Source organism: Dipodomys spectabilis, unplaced genomic scaffold, assembly GCF_019054845.1.
Source record: "Dipodomys spectabilis isolate Male_0828 unplaced genomic scaffold, ASM1905484v1 ptg000029l, whole genome shotgun sequence".
Taxonomy (NCBI): Eukaryota; Metazoa; Chordata; class Mammalia; order Rodentia; family Heteromyidae; genus Dipodomys; species Dipodomys spectabilis.
Genome location: NW_024870706.1, coordinates 3,240,160 through 3,248,834, shown reverse-complemented (window position 1 = coordinate 3,248,834; position 8,675 = coordinate 3,240,160). Strand labels below are relative to the sequence as shown.

At 32.2% G+C, this 8,675-nt stretch overlaps 1 pseudogene; it reads left to right on the top strand.

Annotated features, from left to right (window-relative positions):
• Positions 1 to 698: 698 nt before the first annotated feature.
• LOC122104649 lies at positions 699 to 795 on the top strand (annotated as a pseudogene).
• Positions 796 to 8,675: the final 7,880 nt, after the last annotated feature.

Here is an 8,675-nt window from a genome sequence, read left to right as displayed (position 1 = left end):
CTACCACTTGAGCTACAGCGCCACTTCCTGTTTTCTGGTGGTTTATTGGAGATAAGAGTCTCACAGTCTTTCCTGCCCAGGCTGGCTTTGAACTGTGATCCTCAGATCTCAGCCTCCTGAGTAGCTAGGATTACAGGCATGAGCCCGGCTTAGTCTGAACAGTTCTGTCTGAACTGTTCATCTCTCTATGATCCTATGTAACTAAGATTAGTTTTGCTCTAATAAGACAATCTATGCTGTCAGGGTAAGATATTCTGGTTGGTCTGTTCCTACATGGAGTAAGGGTAAAGTGTCAGGGAGACATTTGTGCCAGTAAGACCTCATTTGGGAAATTTTAAGCTGCAGGATTTTAGAAGTAGCTCTTAAGCAAGGCTTACTTTGAATCCATTAGCTCCACAAAGCTAAATCAGTTCATAAATAAGTATTTGAAAATCCATCACTTTTGGACGTAGGTATAAAGGCTTCAAAGTACGATCAAATTTCAAATGAGAAAGACTTAAAATAGTTATTGACAAAAATTGCAAATATGAGCAATCGAACAAACAATATAATTTTTTCCACCATACACAGAATTTTACAGAAATAAGATGAATAGCAATTTAAGGAACAATAAGGTTTCCTTGTTACAAATAGGCAACCAAGGATATATGCCTGTCTTAAGATTGCATCATTAACTACTTAAATTTACAGGATACTACATGCTTCAGCAGCACGTCTACCCGAATTACAATACAGAGATTAACATTGCTTTTGCACAAGGATGATATGAAAATTTGTGAAGTATTCTATATTTTTTGTTCTTCAGATGCAAGAAGTGAAAAACAGTTATTAAAAAGTTGATTACAAATATACAGGTGTAATAATACATGTAATTCGTAGAAATAACAATTATTTTGTCATCAGTGTATTCAATCTTCACTTTTTTAGAAAAGCCTTTACATAGCATAACCTTTATAAAACTTTTGAAATAAGATAGCATTGTCATTTTAACCTAAAGAAATAAAATTCTATAAGGACCTAGGAATTAAAGGAATCTTAAACTGTTTCTATATGGAAAGCAATCTGAAAGGACACATTTATTAATGAACCTATATATTATAAAACAATGTCGAATTCAAAGTATTATATCTAGGAGGGAAAGAAATAGATTATAGACATTATACAAACAGAATACTAAATATTTTAAAATATACTTTTTTCAGACAAGCACCAAAAATATCTTTAGTTTCTGTACTACTAATTTCAACAGATAAGTTAAAATTATTTCTGATTAAAAAAATCACAAACACTATAGAAATCATTATTGATGTATACAAACAACTCGAATATATTTTGACATCAAAGTCAGGCAATTCACTTGGAAGAATACCATGGAATCCATGAATTTTTAAAGTAAGATATTGCTGTTTCTTTGTATTGTGAAAATATTTTGTATAGACACATGGGACGGACTGGCAATTTTGAAATTTAAGAAAGTTACCCAAACCATTAGGACTTAGGAAAACAATTTGTACAACATTCCACAACTTCAAAGAGGTAGTGATACATAATTATCCTTTTGGCAAGATCAAATGCAGTTTCTTCCAAGTTGTGCTTCAGATCTGGTTTGATATAATGGTTCAACAGAAGGAGATGCAGCTTATCTTTGCTATATCTATTCCCAGCAGCAAGATACAAGGGGGTCAAGAGGCCTTTAGTTTGGCCATTGGTGTCTGCATCATGATGAAATAAAGAAACCACTCTGGTATTATTCCATGTATAAGTACTGTGCATGGGTGTCCAGCCATTCACAGTTATTACATAAATATCTGCTTTGAGCCACCAACTCATAGACAGTGTCTAAGTGTCCACTGTAGGCTTCTTGATGAAGAGGTGTATACTCATCGTTATCCCTAGTATTCTCATGAGTGGCCTTTTTGGAAAGTAGTCTCTGCACTGTAGTAAGGCCATTATTTTCAGCAGAACAAAGAAGGAATTTGCTTGAATCCTTCGCCATTTTTTTTCTTGCAGTTGATACCATTTCTCACTTTTTCATCTTATTCCTCAATTTCATCAGAATTGCCTAACCAGAGTTTTTGAGTGCCAGTGAGAATGAGGTGTCCATGTTTTCCAATAGTTCACATTGGATGAACTGGTCACAAAAATACGGTGAATTTCCTGCACCTGTTTTTTTCACTATTATTTATTTTCTCTTTTTTCATTTTTACTATTCTAAATTATTCTAACTGGTGAGTAGGGATTTGGTAGAGAGCAGAGGAAAGATTTTCCTCCGTATTCAAAGGGACAGACTGAAAATGAGGACCAGTGGTGTCTTCATGTGCAGCTTATTCTAGGAATGAGAAAATAGGAAATAATGCCTTATATGTAAATGAATTGGGAAATGACAGAGCAGACAGTGAAATGATGCAACCAAAAATATAAAAGCAAAATACATTAAGATAATTATGGAGCAATCATATTACCTATGAGAACCATGAGAGGGAGAGATGAATAGAGAGACAGATGTCCAATGATCTAGCTAACCACAAAATCCATCCCTCTGATCAAATTATAGAGCAAATAATTTTATTTTTTAAAAGAGATGGAAATAGAATTTAAGATCAGATGTCTCCATTGTTTTTAATTATGTTTAATTATATTTTAATTATATTATTTTAAATACTTGTACAAGGGAATTTCCATTCAACATATCAATTTTTTAAATATATTGGATCTTTATATAACTTGTCCACACCCTTCTAAACCTCACCCCACTTTAATTTTTTCTAATTTCGTACATCTGCATTGAGTATTATACCTTCACTCTCTTCCTCCATAACTCTCTTTATTCCTTCCTTTTGACTTCCACTCACATCTTCCAAGTGATAGTTTCCTGGTATTCATTTTGTTGGAGTCAATTCAATTTTTATAAGAAATTACACCTTTGAAATACTCCTCTGCAAATAGGATGCTTTGGTTAATATTTTTGTGTAAACTTGTATAAATTTCTAGCTTCCAAATATGAGACAGAACATGGGTCCTTTGTATGTCTGGCTCTGACTTAGTTCACTTAATATATTTTTAGATCTATCCATTTCTTTCCAAATAATGTAACAGTCGTCAAAATGGATGGGTGCAATCCAATTGTGTATATGTGCCACACTTTCTCCAACCATCACTCCGCCAAAGGACATCTGGGTTGTTTCTGTAACATGGCTATGGTGAGTAGTGCAGCAGTGAACATGGTGGTAAAAGTGATTTTACTGTAACCTTTTGGAAGAATTCATCACTACCTTTATGGGAAGAATCCCCTAGCCAGTTTTCCAGAATAAGCACATCACTCCCTTCATCTTCATCACAATGTATTGCAAGTCCTCAAGAACAAACTTCCCTCTACAGGTCTCAAGAAGCTAAAACCACACTGTGCCCATATTCTTTCAATAAATTTTTTCATAATTGTACATATAATTCAATGAAAACCTTCTATATACTTTCCTACTGTGGGAATGAGGGACATGACAGAGTAAAAGTAAGAAATATGCAATTTACTTCGATATTATCATATTTAAAATCATTTTCAGCTCTAATTCATAGCCTCACATAACATTATTTTAGTCTTTATTTGATTACAACATCTAATCCATAAATTATAACAGGTGAGTTAAAAGCGAAGGCAAAAAGTGTTTTTTGATTTTGACACTCATGTGTGAGGTTGCACAACATGGGCAAATAGATGGATAGGAATTAATAGCTCTTATCCATTTTGTTAACGTGGAGATGGTTTTCCCAAACTGATTCTCGCAATTCATATTCCATTCAACAACAAGAAACGTGATATTTTCTTTGTTTTGACCCTTATTAACTTTTGTTTCCATTTTATTTTATAATGGATGATTTCATAAATCTACCGTAGATACAAAAATATGTTAAAATATTTCTATCCGTATGCATTGATATATACATACACACATATATTACACAGGTTATAAAGATAATGAATAACTTCAGTAACTCTACAATTTACTAAATTATTAAAACTATTGGCAGCTATTGCCTGGCATCCTGGTTAGTCGGGAGGCTGAGATCTGACGATCATGGTTTGAAGCCATCTTGGGCAAGAATGTCCAGGAGCCTCTTAACACCAAACAGCCAACAGAAAATCAGAATTGGAACTGTTGCTCAAAGTAGTAGAGTAGTAGCCTTGAGAGAAAATTCTCAGGGATATCATCCAGGCTCTTAGTTCAGAAGTACAATCTACCCAAATAAAATCAATTTAATTATACCTGTGTAAGTAAAGTATTTCCATCACCCAAATGCACAACCATGCTCATTTGCAAGGTAACTCTGTTTTGTCTGAAGTACCATAAAACATTTTCACTTAAGTTGAAAGTATTGCACCATGGGTTCATTCTATCTCTCTCATGCATTTTTCCACTCAAATACTCAAATCTTACAATTATTCCAATTATTTAAAATCATAGCTTTTTACTTTAATACCCAAATATTAGAGCTTGAATTGAGTGTCTTGTGCCCCTAAATGAGTGTCCTTACCACTTTGTCATGTCCCAGCCCTAAATCATCCTGATTATTTTTCAGATAATTGTGTATGACCTTGGGCTCAGTCCATGTTATGTTATTCTTCCTGGAATTTAGAATAATAGGTGCATGGCATTGTGTACAGGTATTTCTGTCCAGTCTGGGCTTTAACCTCTACCCTCACAAAAGGAGACTCCCATGTAGTCAGGATTTTCATAAGCTTGTCATAGCTGATGTTTTTTTAAGCCTTTGCATTTCCTGCTGGTTCTTGAGTACTGTATGTGTTTAGTTGTTCCTCACTTTTTCTTTTGTTTCTTTCAAACAAGTTCTTATGTTAAGTGCTGAGAAACCAATTCTTTTTCATGATAGTCAAGGTGAACATGATTTGTTCCAAAGCAATTTCAGTAATATTTAAACACCTTCATATCTATTGATGGTATATAAATGATAAGTGCTGCGAAGGGTCTTTTTATATTATTCAGTTTATTTTTAATTTCAAGTTAATTTTATTGTAAAAGTAATGTACAGAGGGCATACAGTTACATAAATAAGGTAATGAGTACATTTATTATGGAAGGAACATTGTTATCTCTTCCATTGATTTTTTGCACACTCAAAAAAGAATTACTGATGCTTTTCCTGTCGCTATTGTCCAATGGGTACTTTTCTTTCTTTGTTAATGCATTTTTTATTATAAAATTGATATACAGAGGGCTTATAGTTACTTAAGTCAACTAAAGAGTACACTTCATTTTATTTTCTCAATTTCAAATTTTGAACTAAATTGTTTAGTTTTGTTTATGGTAATTCTTTTTTCAGAGTTGTAGGATTAGTTAATTTAGTTTTGCATAATTTTAACACATGTAAATTATTCAGACATATGTTTTGCTTTCAAAATAGTTAACGTGAATATGTAAAAATTATTTTCTTAAATTTTATATGGTTGCTGAATTTAAACAAATTTATTTTCTTATAATTCTAAACATATTTTTCCAGGTAACAAATACTGTATTTTCAAGAATCACATACATTATTTAAAAAGGCTTCATTACATGGTCACTTTTTGGAAATATTTGTACTTGAATTAAAAAAAAAAAACTGAGCTGGGCATAGTGATTTGAGGTTTCCATTTTTTAACTATGGTGGGAAGTATAAATAGGGTTTGTAATTCAGGAGAGACTGGGAAACTATGAGATATTATCCTAAAATTTCCATAGTGAAAAGATTAGAGATATAGCCATCCCTAGCAAGATTTAGAGCACCTGGTTACCATATTCTAAATCTTGAGTTAAAACACCAGTAACATCAATCTTTTTTCAAAATAAAAGGACACTTGTTTTAAAATGTTTACTAGTTAAAACATTTTTTGCAAATTTCACATGTCTTTTATGTCTTAATAATCAACTTACTTAATCTATAAGAATCCAAGTATCTTGTGACTATTTTATTTCTACTAAACTTTTAAATAGTATGAGCAATATTATGATTTCACGTATTAAAATACTTTTATTGTTTGTGATAATTTCCTCTGTTTAATATGATAATAACAATATTCCAAATATGTGTATGTGGTGTGTGTGTGTGTTTATGTGTGTTTTTTGTGTGTGTACTTCTAATGCTTGGGAAATCACACAATTTCTTCACATATGTTAGGCCAATGTTTTACCACTGAACTATACTGTCTAGTTATAATACAAATTGTGTTTTAAGTTATTACTTTTAAATTTTCATTCCTAGTATGCTTTCTCAAAATTATATATGATAAAATGTGATACATCTTCTATCCACATTAGCAATTGTTATTGTTATTCTTTCTTTACTTCTTTGGAAATTAATTATATTCCTATTGCAACTTTTTTACATTGTAACAGCTCTATACAATGCTTTATTTTCTATTTTATTTTTTCCATGTTATCTGACTTTCATTCCAAACTATAAGGTGGATTAAAAAGAAACTAGATTCAGGACACTTTATTTTTCTCCTTCTCTTCTCTGAAGTCTTTCTGTTTTTTGAAACAATACCAATGACATAGGGCTCCTATGTGATCCCCATTCTTCCCCCCCTTCTTCTGCAGTACAGCTCAAGTCATTATCATTCAACTTTTTCATGCTATAATGTTATCTAAAACTTAACTCATTCCTAAATTAATTTTAGTTGCTTTGAGCAATCTTTAAAGACATTTTTCTATATATAATATCAGGGGTTTGTGTTTTCACAAGGTGCGAAATATAAGTGCCTATCAAACATCGAGATATCTCTGGAGAATATTGGTCCACCTGCTCAATAATCTCATACGTAAATTCAAGGAATACAGGTCAGACAGAACAATCTTGTAAAATAGTGTAGCTTGAGCCTTCATACTATCTTTGAATCGTATTACTATGTCAAGTGAAGATAACATAGTTCTACTATAAGAACAGACACATAGAAGAAGTTAACAGATTTTTCAAAAATAAATTATTATTTTTATGGTCTACAGATTTTGAAAAGGATGCTATGTCTTTATGAAATAAAAACAGAATCGTAACTGGTTGTATTGGCACTATTGCCTCTCTAGATTTAAAGAATGATTTTAGACTACTACCTCAATCCTTTGGTTGTTTGTTTGTATGTCGGTCATGGGGTTTGAACACTGGTCATGGGCGCTGTCCTTGTGTTCTTTAGCTCAAGGTGAGCACTCTACCGCTTGAGCAACAGCAAAACTTCTGGTTTTCTAGTGGTTTACTGGAGATAAGAATCTCATGGACTTTCCTGCCCGGGCTGGCTTTAAACCACGATCCTCAGATCTCAGCCTCCTGAGTAGCTAGGATTACAGGCATGAGCCACCGGCACCTGGCCTACCTCAAACCTTATAAAGAATGATTATCAAACTAAATGTGAGATGTAAAAACCTATAAAACATAAATGTAAAAATTCATGACATTGGATCAGTAAAGGTTTCTAAAAATTTGACATGGAAAATATTAGTGGCTAAAGAAAAGCAAGAACTGGATTATATCAAGTGATAACCTTTCATAATTCAAAGGCAACTATAACAGAAATGAAACCATATTCAACAGATAGAGGGCACATATTTTTTAATGCTACAATGTTAATGCTACAATGATTCTGAAACTTAAGTATTTTTATATCTTCTAATTCTATAGAAATTTTTTTCCTGAATAAGATATTTCTTTAAATAACATATGTAAATTAATAGTCAATAGGAGGAGCATATGAAATAAGCTCCTCTTTAGTGTCTAAGAAATAATAAAAAGAAAACTCACTAGTATGACCATAATATAAAAAGACAACGCAAAATATAATAATGCATTTGTGGAGAAATTGATATACTTCTCATAGAGATCTATTTGTATAATACTACAATTTTTTTAGCAAACAAGTTTTCAAGTCTTCAAAGGTGAAAGAGTATTGTATAGGATACAGGCATTACACTTCTATGAATGTATTCAACAGAAGTAAAAAAAATTTTGGGCAGAGAATGTGGTTAATTGACAGTGAACTTGAATAGTATCTGTGAGACCCTGCAAATAATCCCCAAAAACAAATTTTGAAAAGACACACTATAGAGGATGTATGCTGGGCAAATTCCTGTAACTGAATTTTATATCTATTTTAATGTCTGTTCTAAAATTACAGCATTTCTATTTGAAAAAATGCAAGTTTGTGAAAATTAAGCTTTGAAAACCTATGAAGGTACAATTCACTTCCAAAGCTCTAAAATGTATACAATAAAAGGATATAATATAATGCAAGTGAATTGCATGTCAGGAAAAAAAAACTATTGTTAAAAGTTGTTCACACAAAATATTGAATAGCTAAAAAGATGATTTTGGTGTTGGCAAAAAACTCTTTGTAAACTACTGCATTTAAAACAAAGATATGATTTCTGTTTATTTTGAGGGTATTTTGTCCGTTTGAGTTTATACAGAGATAACTCAATCCAAAAGTATATGTGATAACTGGAATACCTAGGAATTATGCATCACTTCTAAGTATTTTTTTATTATTTTTATTTTTTATTGTGAAAATACTGTACAGAGTGGTTACAATGACATGGGCAAGATAATGAGTACATTTCTTATCAAACATTGCAGCCTCCTCCTTTGTTTCCCCTTCCCATCTCTTCCCAACCTCCCCTGCCTCCCCACCCAATCCT